At 45.5% G+C, this 11,863-nt stretch overlaps 1 protein-coding gene across 2 annotated transcripts in view; it reads right to left on the minus strand.

Moving 5' to 3' along the window:
* Positions 1-11,863, minus strand: part of LOC110532751 (plexin-B1) — an 83,287-nt gene that overhangs the window by 40,901 nt on the left and 30,523 nt on the right. The gene's annotated exons all lie outside the window — the stretch shown is intronic.

Raw genomic sequence — 11,863 nt, forward strand, 5'->3', positions numbered from 1 at the left:
ACTCTGTGCTGCTCCAATGCTTTCCAGAGTTGTGTCAAGTTGCCTGGAAGTCCTTTGGGTAGTTTACCATTCCTGATACACATGGGAAACTGTTGAGCGTGAAAAACCTGCAGCGTCGCAGTTCTTGACCCAGTCAAACCGGTGCACCTGGCATCTACTACCATACCCTGTTCAAAGGCACTTAAATATTTTGTCTTGCTCATTCACCCTCTGAATAACACACATACACAATCCATGTCTCAATTGTCTCAAGGCTTAAAAATCCTTCTTTAACCTGACTCCTCCCCTTCATCTACACTGATTGAAGTGGATAAAGGATCATAACTTTCACCTGGATTCACCTGGTCAGTCTGTCATGTAAAGACCAGATGTCCCCAATATCTTGTACACTCAGTGTATACTTGGCCCTTAAGTACTCCGAGTAAACACAGGCCAGTCAGCCAAAAAGCCTATTCAGTTTAGCATATGTTTTATTTTCAAGAAGAAACAAGCACATCTCTGCTTAGTATCATGGTACTCCCTGTATATAGCCATGTTATTTTCTACTCCCTATAAATGGAGATAGCCATGTTAGTTTCTACTCACTATATACAGTTGAAGTCGGAAGTTTACATACACTTAGGTTGGAGTCATTAAAACTAGTTTTTCAACCACTCCACAAATTTCTTGTTAACAAACTATAGTTTTGGCAAGTCGGTTAGGACATCTACTTTGTGCATGACACAAGTCATTTTTCCAACAATTGTTTGCAGACAGATTATTTCACTTATAATTCACTGTATCACAATTCCAGTGGGTCAGAAGTTTACATACACTAAGTTGACTGCCTTTAAACAGCTTGGAAAATTCCACAAAATGACGTCATGGCTTTAGAAGCTTCTGATAGGCTAATTGACATAATTTGAGTCAATTGGGGGTGTACCTGTGGATGTATTTCAAGGCCTACCTTCAAACTCAGTGCCTCTTTGCTTGACATCATGGGTAAATCAAAATAAATCAGCCAAGACCTCAGAAAACAAATTGTAGACCCCCACAAGTCTGGTTCATCCTTGGGAGCAATTTCAAAACGCCTGAAGATACCACGTTCATCTGTACAAACAATTGTACGCAAGTATAAACACCATGAGACCAAGCAGCCGTCATACCGCTCAGGAAGGAGACGAGTTCTGTCTCCTAGAGAGGAATGTACTTTGGTGCGAAAAGTGCAAATCAATCCCAGTACAAGAGCAAAGGACCTTGTGAAGATGAATTGTGAATTGTGAAAAACTGACAAAACTCACATGTATTTGGCTAAGGTGTATGTATGTAAACTTCCGACTTCAACTGTATGTATATAGCCATGTTATTTTCTACTCCCTATATATGTCACACCCTGATGTTTCTCCTGTCCTTGTTATGGTCTCCACCCCATCCAGGTGTCGCTTGTTTTCCCCAGTGTATTTATCCCTGTGTTTCCTGTCTCTCTGTGCCAGTTCGTCTTGTATGTCCAAGTCAACCAGCATTTTTTTTCGCGTTCTCCTGCTTTGATATCCCTGAAAGACCCCAACCTCCCGGTGCATTTTATCCTTTTAGTGGCGAGTTGGTACAGCCTACCCCGGTTCCATGAGAACCCCGCTTACCTCCTCCAGAGCGAAATTCTGGAGATCCTGGTACCTGTCGGGGCTTTCTTTCTCAGTGCTCGCTTATTTTTGCGCTACAGCCATCTTCGTTCCCTTCGGACCGATCGAAGATAGCGTATATTATTACGCTATTGTCGGGAAGGGTGCTCTCTTGGGCCACGGCTGTTTGGGAGCAATAATCCACCCTTTGTTGTCATCTGGAGGAATTCATGGTGGAGGTGAGGAAGGTATTCGAGTCTCCGGTGTCCGGGAGAGAGGCGGACAGTAAACTTCTTGATTTACATCAAAACTCCGGTAGTCAGACTATGCGGTTGATTTTCACACGTTGTCCGCCGAGAGTGCCTGGAATCCAGAGTCTCTCTTCGATACCTTTCTTCACGGATTATCTGAGGTGGTAAAAGATGAGCTTGCTGCTCGGGAATTGCCGGTGGATCTCGACTCCCTTATCGCCCTAACCATTACATTTGAGGGAACGCAAGAGTGAGAGGAGATCTTAACTTCTTCGGGCTTGGGGGCAGTATTCGGAGGCTTGGATGAATGAGGTGCCGAAAGTAAACTGCCTGTTACTCAGGCCCAGAAGCTAGGAAATGCATATAATTGGTAGTATTGGATATAAAACACTCTAAAATTGTTCAAATAATGTCTGTGTGTATAACAGAACTGAAATGGCAGGCGAAACAAATTCTGGATGGATTGTCCTCGGGTTTATTTTCAGCACATCTCTGATTACAATCCCTGGGAATGGGAATATAAAAGGAAGTTCTCCCAGATTGCAGTTTAGGGCTTCCACTAGATGTCACCAGTCTTTAGAAAGAGTTTCAGGCTTCTTTTTTGAAAAATGAGCTAGAATTCGTAGTTTTTCTAAGTGGCTCCCATTTTGGCTGTAGTGTTTGTGTCGCATTCCTGTGAGTGCACGTACTTCGTTATTTATCTCCGGTAATGGTCTCCGGTATTCTCCGTCTTAAATTGTATAATTTATTTACATAATAGGGTACCTGAGGATTGATTAGGAACGTTGTTTGACTTGTTTCGAAGAAGTTTATTGATAACTTACGGGATTCATTTTGTATGCATTTTGAAAGAGGGAAACCGGTGGATTACTGAGTCAAGCGTGCCACTGAAACATACTTTTTTGGGATATAAACAAGGACTTTATTGAACAAAAGGACCATTTGTTATGTAGCTGGGACCCTTGTGATTGCAACCAGATGAAGATCTTCAAAGGTAAGTGATTTATTTTATCGCTATTTCTGACTTTCGTGACGCATCTGCTTAGTTGGAAAATGTATGTAATGCTTTTGTGTGCGGGGCGCTGTAAAGCCTTTTTGAAATCTCACAAAGCGGCTGGATTAACAAGAAGTTAAGCTTTTAAATGATGTATGACACTTGTATTTTCATGAATGTTTAATATTACGATTTCTGTAACTTGAATTTGGAGCTTTGCAATTTCACCGGATGTTGGCCACGTGGGAAGGTAACATCCCAATGATCCGCAAGAAGTTAAGGGAACGCAGGAGTGAGAGGAGGTCTGGCCTCGGGCACATTTGTTCACCCGCTATGGCTCGCTCATCTTCGAAGGAATCCGGAAGTTCCCGAAGGCCGTTTTCCCGAAAGGATCCGAAGCCACCCGAGCTCCCTCGTGAAGTATCAACAACAGGTGAGTTGGATTCTCCTGAGCCTATGCAATTGGGAAGAGCTAGGTTATCGGTTGGGGAAAGCTCACGTAGGCTGAATTACAACTGTCTGTACTGTGGAGGGGCAGGACATTACATAGCTGCCCTGTTAGGAAACCCTTGTCTCTGGTGGGTACAAGTACTTTGGTGAGTCAGACTGGGAGTTCCCTAATTCCCATCACCCGCACACTTCTTTTTGTGGTTTTGCTGTGGGGAGACCAATCTAAGTCTCTACGAGTGCTTATTGACGGAGGGGCGGATGAAAGTTTTATGGGTGCCACTGTTGTTACTGAGCTCGGTATTCCCATTCAACATTTCTCGGTTCCCATGGATGCTCAATAGATGGAGTCACCCATGGTACTGTGCCCATTCAAATACGGATTTCCGGTAACCACAGTGAGACCATACAGTTCCTCTTCATTGCATCTCCCCATGTTCCTGTTGTCTTGGGGTTTTCCTGGCTCCAACCCTGGTATTGACTGGACCATAAGCTCATGGGTTTGCCATTCCCACTGTCTTCAAGCAGCACAGCCTTCCCCCAGACGTCTTCCTCAGGACGTCAGCAAGGCTTTGGATATTTCTGTCATTCCCACTGAATACCATGATCTTCTTGAAGTTTTCAGCAAGGCACGTGCTACTTCCCCACCCCCGCACCGTCCTTATGATTGTGCCATTGATCTTCTCCCAGGCACCACACCACCTCGGGGTCGGCTATATTCTCTATCTGGGCCGGAGACCAAGGCAATGGAGGAGTGCATAGAGGAGTCTCTGGCTACTGGGGCCATCCATCCGTCTGCATCTTCTGCCGGCACAGGGTTTTTCTTTGTGGAGAAGAAGGACAAGACCCTGCGTCTGTTCATTGACTACCGGGGACTAAATGACATTACTGTCAAAAGTGTTTGCCCCCTAACACTCCTCTCCTCGGCTTTTGAACTTCTCCAGGGGGCCACCATTTGTCCCAAGTTGGACCTTCGGAATGCCTACCACCTGGTTCGGATACGCGAAGGGGATGAGTGGAAGACAGCCTTCAACACAGTCAGCGGACATTATGAGTATCAGGTCATGCCGTTTTGACTCACCAACGCCCCCGCTGTCTTTCAGGCTTTGGTAAACAATGTGCTCCGGGACACGTTCAACCATTTTGTGTTTGTCTACCTTGACGACATCCTGTTTTTTTCTCGGTCTGTCCAAGAACATGTTCTTTACGTCAGGCAGGTCCTTCAGCGCCTCCTGGAGAACCAACTGTTTGTGAAAGCCGAGAAGTGTGAGTTCCACCGCTCTACAATCACTTTTCTGGGATAGGTCATTGCTGAGGGTAATGTCCAGATGGATCCTGGAAAGGTGAAAGTAGTGGTGGTTTGGCCTCAACCTACGTCCAGGGTGCAGTTGCAACGTTTCCTGTGATTTGCAAACTTCTACCGCAGGTTCATTCGGGGTTACAGCACCCTGGCGGTCCCCCTCTCGGCCCTCACTTCTCCCAAAGTACCGTTCAAATGGTCTCTGCTGTCATCAAAGCCTTTGTGGACCTGAAGTATTGGTTCACAACAGCACCCATCCGGACCCGTCGTGTCAATTTGTGGTTGAGGTGGATGCTTCTGATGTTGGAGTGGGGGCCATCCTGTCCCAGCGATCTGCCCAGTACCAAAAGCTTCATCCCTGTGCCTTCCTGTCCCATCGTCTCAATTCAGAGAGGAACTACGACATAGGCAACCGAGAACTCCTGGTGGTCAAGATGGCGTTAGAAGAGTGGCGGCACTAGCTGGAAGGAGCAGAACAGCCATTCTTGGTCTGGACCGACCATAAAAATCTGGAATATCTCCGTACAGCCAAGCGCCTTAACCCCAGGCAGGCCAGGTGGGCTCTGTTGTTTACCAGATTCAACTTTAACATCTCCTACCGCCCAGGGTCCAAAAATGTGAAGCCTGACGCTCTCTTTCGCCTATACAGATCCTCTGCCACACCCTCGGTCACCGAAACCATTCTCCCTTCCTCATGCCTAGAAGCCACAGTGGATTGGGGTATTGCGACCCTGGACATGAAGGGGACCCGGATAACCGGCTGTTTGTCCCCAACTCAGTCCGGTCCCAGTAACCTGGAATGGGCTCAATCCTCCAGGCTAACCTGTCGTCCTGGTTCCCGCCATACCATAGGCCTTCCTTCGACAATGTTTCTGGTGGCCCACAATGGTTCCCGACGTCTCTGCCTTCCTGCCCGCATACACAGTTTGCGCCCAGAACAAGACTTCACGGCAAGCTCCTTCTGGCATTCTTCAGTTACTACCGGTCCCTCATCGTCCCTGGTCCCATATCTCTCCGTACTTTGTCATGGGGCTTTCCCCGTCTGATGGCAACACCGTCATTCTGACAGTGATGGATCGGTTTTCTAAGGCCGCTCATTTCATCCCTCTCCCTACACTACTCTCTGCCAAGGAAACAGCCCAGCTCATGGTGCAGCACATCTTCCGGATCCATGGATATGGTTGCCGACCGGGGTCCTCAATTTTCATCTCAATTTTGGAAGGCGTTCTGCACCCTTATTGGGGTATCGGCCAGTCTATCCTCCGGATTCCATCCCCAATAGAAGGCCAGTCAGAGCGAGCTAATCAGGACCTGGAGAACACCTTAAGATACCTGGTCTCAACCAACCCGTCTACCTGGAGCAGTCAACTGGTCTGGGTGGAGTATGCCCGGGAACACCCTTCCCTGTTTTGCCACGGTACTCTCCCTTTTCGAGTGCTCCATGGGGTATCGGCATACCCTCGGCCCAGATGTTTGTCCACCGCTGTCGACGTACCTGGAGAAGAGCCAGGGTGGCTATTCTTAAGACCAACTCTAGGTATTGTTGACAAGCGGGCCGTCGCCGGGCCCCAGCTCCCCGCTACCGCACTGGCCAGAGGGTATGGCTTTCCACTCAGGATCTGCACCTTCGGGTGGAGTCCTGCAAGCTGTCTCCCCGTTTCATTCGTCCTTTTCCCATCTCCAGAGTCCTGAGTTCCACTGCTGTCCGTCTTCTGTTCCACTGCTGTCCGTGTTCTGTTTCCAGGCCCATCCCTCCCCCCGGGTCATCGATGGCCAAGTTATTTTGTACTCCCTGTATATAGCCATGTAATTTTCTACTCCCTATATATAGCCATGTTATTACTCCCTATATATGGTTATAGTCATGTTATTTTCTACTCATTATATCAAATCAAATTTTATATACAACAAGTATATAAGTGAAATGCTTACTTACAAGCTCTTAACTCTTCTTCAACTGCACTGTTGGTTAAGAAAATATTTACCAAATAAACTAAAGTATAAAATAAAAATAAAAAGTTACAAAATAACAACCATAATGGGGATATATACAGGGGGTACCGGTACCGAGTCAGTGTGTGGGGGTAGAGGTTAGTTGAGATAATTCGTACATGTAAGTAGGGGTGAAGTGACAATGCATAGATAATAAAGAGCGAGTAGCAGCAGTGTACAAAACAAATGGAGGTGGGGGTCAATGTAATAGTCCGGTGGCCATTTGATTAATTGTTCAGCAGTCTTATGGCTTGGGGGTAGAAACTGTTAATAAGCCCTTTGGTCCTAGACTTGGCGCTCCGGTACTGCATGTCATGAGGTAGCAGACAAAACAGTCTATGACTTGGGTGACTGGAGTCTCTGACAATTTTATGGGCTTTCCGCTGACACCACCTGACACCACCACCTTATAAAGGTTCAGGATGGCAGGAAGCTCGGCCCCAGTGATGTACTGGGCCGTTCGCACTACCCTGTGCAGCGTCTTACAGTCAAATGCCCGAGAAGTTGCCATACCAGGCGGTGATGCAACCGGTCAGGATGCTCTCGATGGGGCAGCTGTAGAACTTTTTGAGGATCTGCCAAATCTTTTCAGTCTCGTGAGGGGGAAAAGGTTTTGTCGTGCCCTCTTCACAACTGTCTTGGTGTGTTTGGACCATGATAGTTTGTTGGTGGACACCAAGGAACTTGAAACTCTTGACCCGCTCCAATACAGCCCTGTTGATGTTAATGGGGCCCTGTTCAGCCCGCCTTTTCCTGTAGTCCACATTCATCTCCTTTGTCTTGCTCACATTAAGGGAGATGTTGTTGTCCTGGTACCACACTGCCAGTTCACTGACCTCCTCCCTATAGGCTGTCTCATCGTTGTCGGTGGTCAGGCCTACCGCTGTTATGTTGTCAGCAAACTTAATGATGACGTTAGAGTTGTTTTTGGTCATGCAGTCGTGGGTGAACAGGGAGTAATGGAGGGGACTCAGTACACACCCCTGAGGGGCCCCAGTGTTGAGGATCAGCGTGGCAGACATGTTTTTTGCCTACCCTTACTTTGTGAATGTTGACCGGTTTAAAGGTCTTTCTCACATCAGCTACCGAGAGCGTTATCACACAGTCGTCCAGAACAGCTGGTGCTCTCGTGCATGCTTCAGAGTTCCTTGTCTCAAAGCAAGCATAAAAGGCATTTAGCTCGTCTGGTAGGCTCTCGGCACTGGGCAGCTTGCGTCTGGGTTTCCCTTTGTAGTCCATAAAAGTTTTCTAGCCCTGCCACATCCAACGATGCGTCAGAGCCGGTGTAGAAGGATTCAATCTTAATCCTATATTGACACTTTGCTTGTTTGATGGTTAGTCTGAGGGCATAGCAGGATTTCTTATAAGCGTCCGGATTAGTGTCCCGCTCCTTGAAAGTGGCATCTGTAGCCTTTAACTCGATGCGGATGTTGCCTGTAATCCATGGCCAATTGGAAGAAGAGGTATTGAAGCCCAGGAGTTATCTGATGGATTACTTTGGCTAGCAGGGAGCAGGGCCTAGCTCCAGGCTAGCTCCAGGCTAACTGGTGCTTGCTTCGGGACAGAAACCCCCTCGGACGGTTACGTCGGTAGACCAGTCGTGTGGGGCTCCGTGTCGGCAGCAAAGGGTCCATGCCAATTGGCAAAAGAGTTAATTGAAGCCCAGGAATTGCTTGATGGACCTCTTCGGGCCTAGTTCGATCCTAGCTCCAGGCTAACTGGTGCTTGCTCCGGGACAGAGACGTTAGACAAGAGTAGCCACTCGGATAGCAGCTAGCTAGCTGCGATGATCCGGAGTAAAGGTTCAGAGCTTGCGGTAGGAATCTGGAGATGTGGTAGAGAAAAGCAGTATGATATGCTCTGGGTAGATATCGCGCTGTGCAGGCTGGCAGGAGTTGCCTAGGCTGAGGGTGGCAGATATCCGAGTTAACGGTGATGACCGCTAGCAGTGGCTAATTGACTACTAGCTAGTAGCTAGTTAGCTGGCTAGCTCCTGAAGGGGTTCAAAAGTGTAAAAATAGCACATCCATACTACATTGGGTGAGGCGGGTTGCAGGAGAGTATGTTCAGTCCATAGATGGACAATGAGATTAAAAAGAATAAAAATATATACGAAGAAAAACAATATATTCAAGGGACGGGACAAGACAATCAAAACAGACATCCCACTGCTAAGCCATCTTGAATCTAAGTTTGAGGAGTTCGGATCACAAAGAATAACATTCGTGAGACGCAGAAAAAATAAAAAGATACTGCAGGCGAACCGGAGACACCGAGCGCAAGGCTGGTGCCATGTAAGCCGGCCCAAGGAGACGCACTGGGGACCTGTCAAGGATGGTCTGGGGTGCTTTGGTGGTGGTGAAGTGAGAGATTTGTACAGGGTAAAAGGGATCTTGAAGAAGGAAGGCTATCACTCCATTTTGCAACGCCATGCCATACCCTGTGGACGGGACTTAATTGGAGCTAATTTCCTCCTACAACAGGATAATGACCCAAAGCACAGCTCCAAACTATGAAATAACTATTTAGGGAAGAAGCAGCCAGCTGGTATTCTGTCTATAATGGAGTAGCCAGCACAGTCACTGGATCTCAACCCTATTGACTGTTGTGGGAGCAGCTTGGCCGTATGGTACGTAAGAAGTGCCCATCAAGCCAATCAAACTTGTGGGAGGTGCTTCAGGAAGCATGGGGTGAAATCTCTTCAGATTATCTCAACAAATTGACAACTAGAATGCCAAAAGGTCTGCAAGGCTCTAATTGCTGCAAATGAAGGATTCTTTGACAAAATAAAAGTTTGAAGGAAACAATTATTATTTCAATTAAAAATCATTATTTATAACCTTGTCACCGTCTTGACTATATTTCCTATTAATTTTGCAACTAATTTCATGTAGGTTTTCATGGAAAACAAGGATATTTCTAAGTGACCCCAAACTTTTGAACGTTAGTGTATGTGCAGTGCATGTGTCTGCACTAATTTCAGATGTTCACATCAGTCATCTCTGTCAAACCTCACTGTTTATACATTTCAATTAATGATTTAATAATTCATTCTCTTAAATCAGCCACAGTTACCTTCAGTATGCGTTTCAATACTTGATTTTCTGGTCTGATATTTCAACCTGAAAGACATTCTACTTCGCCAAGGATAACCAGCCAGTGTAATTAAAGATACACTATGCAGAAATCACTCCACCATTTCCTGGATGCTAAAATTCTAATATACCAAACACAAATATAAATGCAACACGCAACAATTTCAAAGATTTTACTGAGTTACAGTTCATGTAAGGAAATCAGTCAATTGATATAAATTCATTAGGCCGTAATATATGGATTTTAAGAAACCTTAAAAAAAAGGTAGGGGCGTGGATCAGTAAAAACAATCAGTATCTGGTGTGACAACCATTTGCCTCATGCATATCTCCTTCGCATAGAGTTGATCAGGCTGTTGATTGTGGCCTGTGGAATGTTGTCCCACTCCTCTTCAATGGCTCTGCGAAGTTGGTGGATATTGGCTCGGAACTGGAACACACTGTCGTACACATTGACCCAGAGCATCCCAAACTTGCTCAATGGGTGACATGTCTGGTGAGTATGTAGGCCATGGAAGAACTGGGACATTCACAGATCCTTGCGGCATGGTGCATTATCATGCTGAAACATGAGGTGATGGTGGCAGATGAATGGCATGACAATGGGACTCTATCTCATCACGGTTTCTCTTTGTATTCAAATTGCCATCGATAAGATGCAATTGTGTTTGACGTCCGTAGCTTATGCCTGCCCATGCCATAACCCTACCGCCACCACAGGGCACTCTGTTTACAACATTGACATCAGCAAACTGCTCGCCCACACAATGCCATACACGTGGTCTTCGATTGTGAGGCCGGTTGGATGTACTGCCAAATTCTCTAAAACTACGTTGGAGGCGACATGGTAGAGAAATTAACATTAAATTATCTGGTAACAGCTCTGGTGGACATTCCTGCAGTCAGCATGCTAAATGCACATTCCCTCAAAACTTTTGAGGCATTGTGGCATTGTGTTGTGTAGCCTTCTATTGCCCACAGCACAAGGTGCAACTGTGTACTGATCTTACTGTTTAATCAGATTCCTGATATGCCACACTTTGACAAAGGAGAAATGCTCACTAACAGGGATGTAAACAAATTTGTGCACAAAAATTGAGAGAAATACACTTTTTTTTCAGCTCATGAAACATGGGACCAACACTTTACATGTTGTGTTTATAATTTTAGTAGTTCACCTAATTTCAGTTGGTGACAAAACAAGCAATTATCGTGTATCGAATCATTGTACCATCTAAACTGCTGTGAAATATGTTTTCCATAACCACAAATATTATATTTTCAGGTGTTTGAAGCTGGTGTACAAAACCGAAACTTAAGAAAGGGAAGCATAGAAATAGCGCACATAGAACAGATCTACTGCTTCTTAGACTTGCTCTCTATGAGAATGACAGATCTATAACACACATTTCTTTGTGAATTCGGTTGGGTCACCTAAAAGTTACATATTGCAGCTTTAAACCTGTTTGAATCCGAAACGGTACAGAAGCAAGACCAACTACAGTGATCTTGCTTTAAGCCCCATAGCAACTGACGCTTCTGGATCTACAGTCCAATCTCTTTAGTGGTCTGTAGCTAAACTAAAAGAGAAAAAAAAAACTTGGCCAGATTACCTCATTGGCATGATTGTGTATGCAAAGACTTACTTTCATCACACGTGTTTCATCGGTTGCCAGAGTCATCATGCAGAAATAATCTCTAATGGTTAAAGATCCCTTGAGAAGCGTTCCAAATTCACTTTTCACTTTGGACTAGAGAACCGCAAAATAGGACTACTCATGGAGGATTGCTTTCCTTTCCCACAGTGGCAATCAAATGTACCAAGTACATTGGTCAAACTATAAAAACATGTTTCTAAACTGATGATCATGTAGCTATGCAATTGTAATTGTGTTGTAATCCTTTTTTCCCCAGGAGAAAATACACTAAGCTACATACTCTCATTACACACATGATGGAACTTTGACACCTCCACAACGTGGCAATAATTCAGTAACACTGTTGACAAACATACCACACTGAGGAGTGACTGAAGGTGGAGGGGTTGTTTCAATATGGAAAAGATGCCATAGAAGGTCAGCTTTTATGAATGAAATACATATTTTGACGTTGTTTTCATTGTCTATGATCTCATACAAATCATAGCATAAAAGGATCCCCTTCCAATTTGTTTTATTTTAGGCAGA

This window comes from Oncorhynchus mykiss, chromosome 9 (genome assembly GCF_057628025.1).
Source record: "Oncorhynchus mykiss isolate SJ-2025 chromosome 9, ASM5762802v1, whole genome shotgun sequence".
Lineage (NCBI taxonomy): Eukaryota > Metazoa > Chordata > Actinopteri > Salmoniformes > Salmonidae > Oncorhynchus > Oncorhynchus mykiss.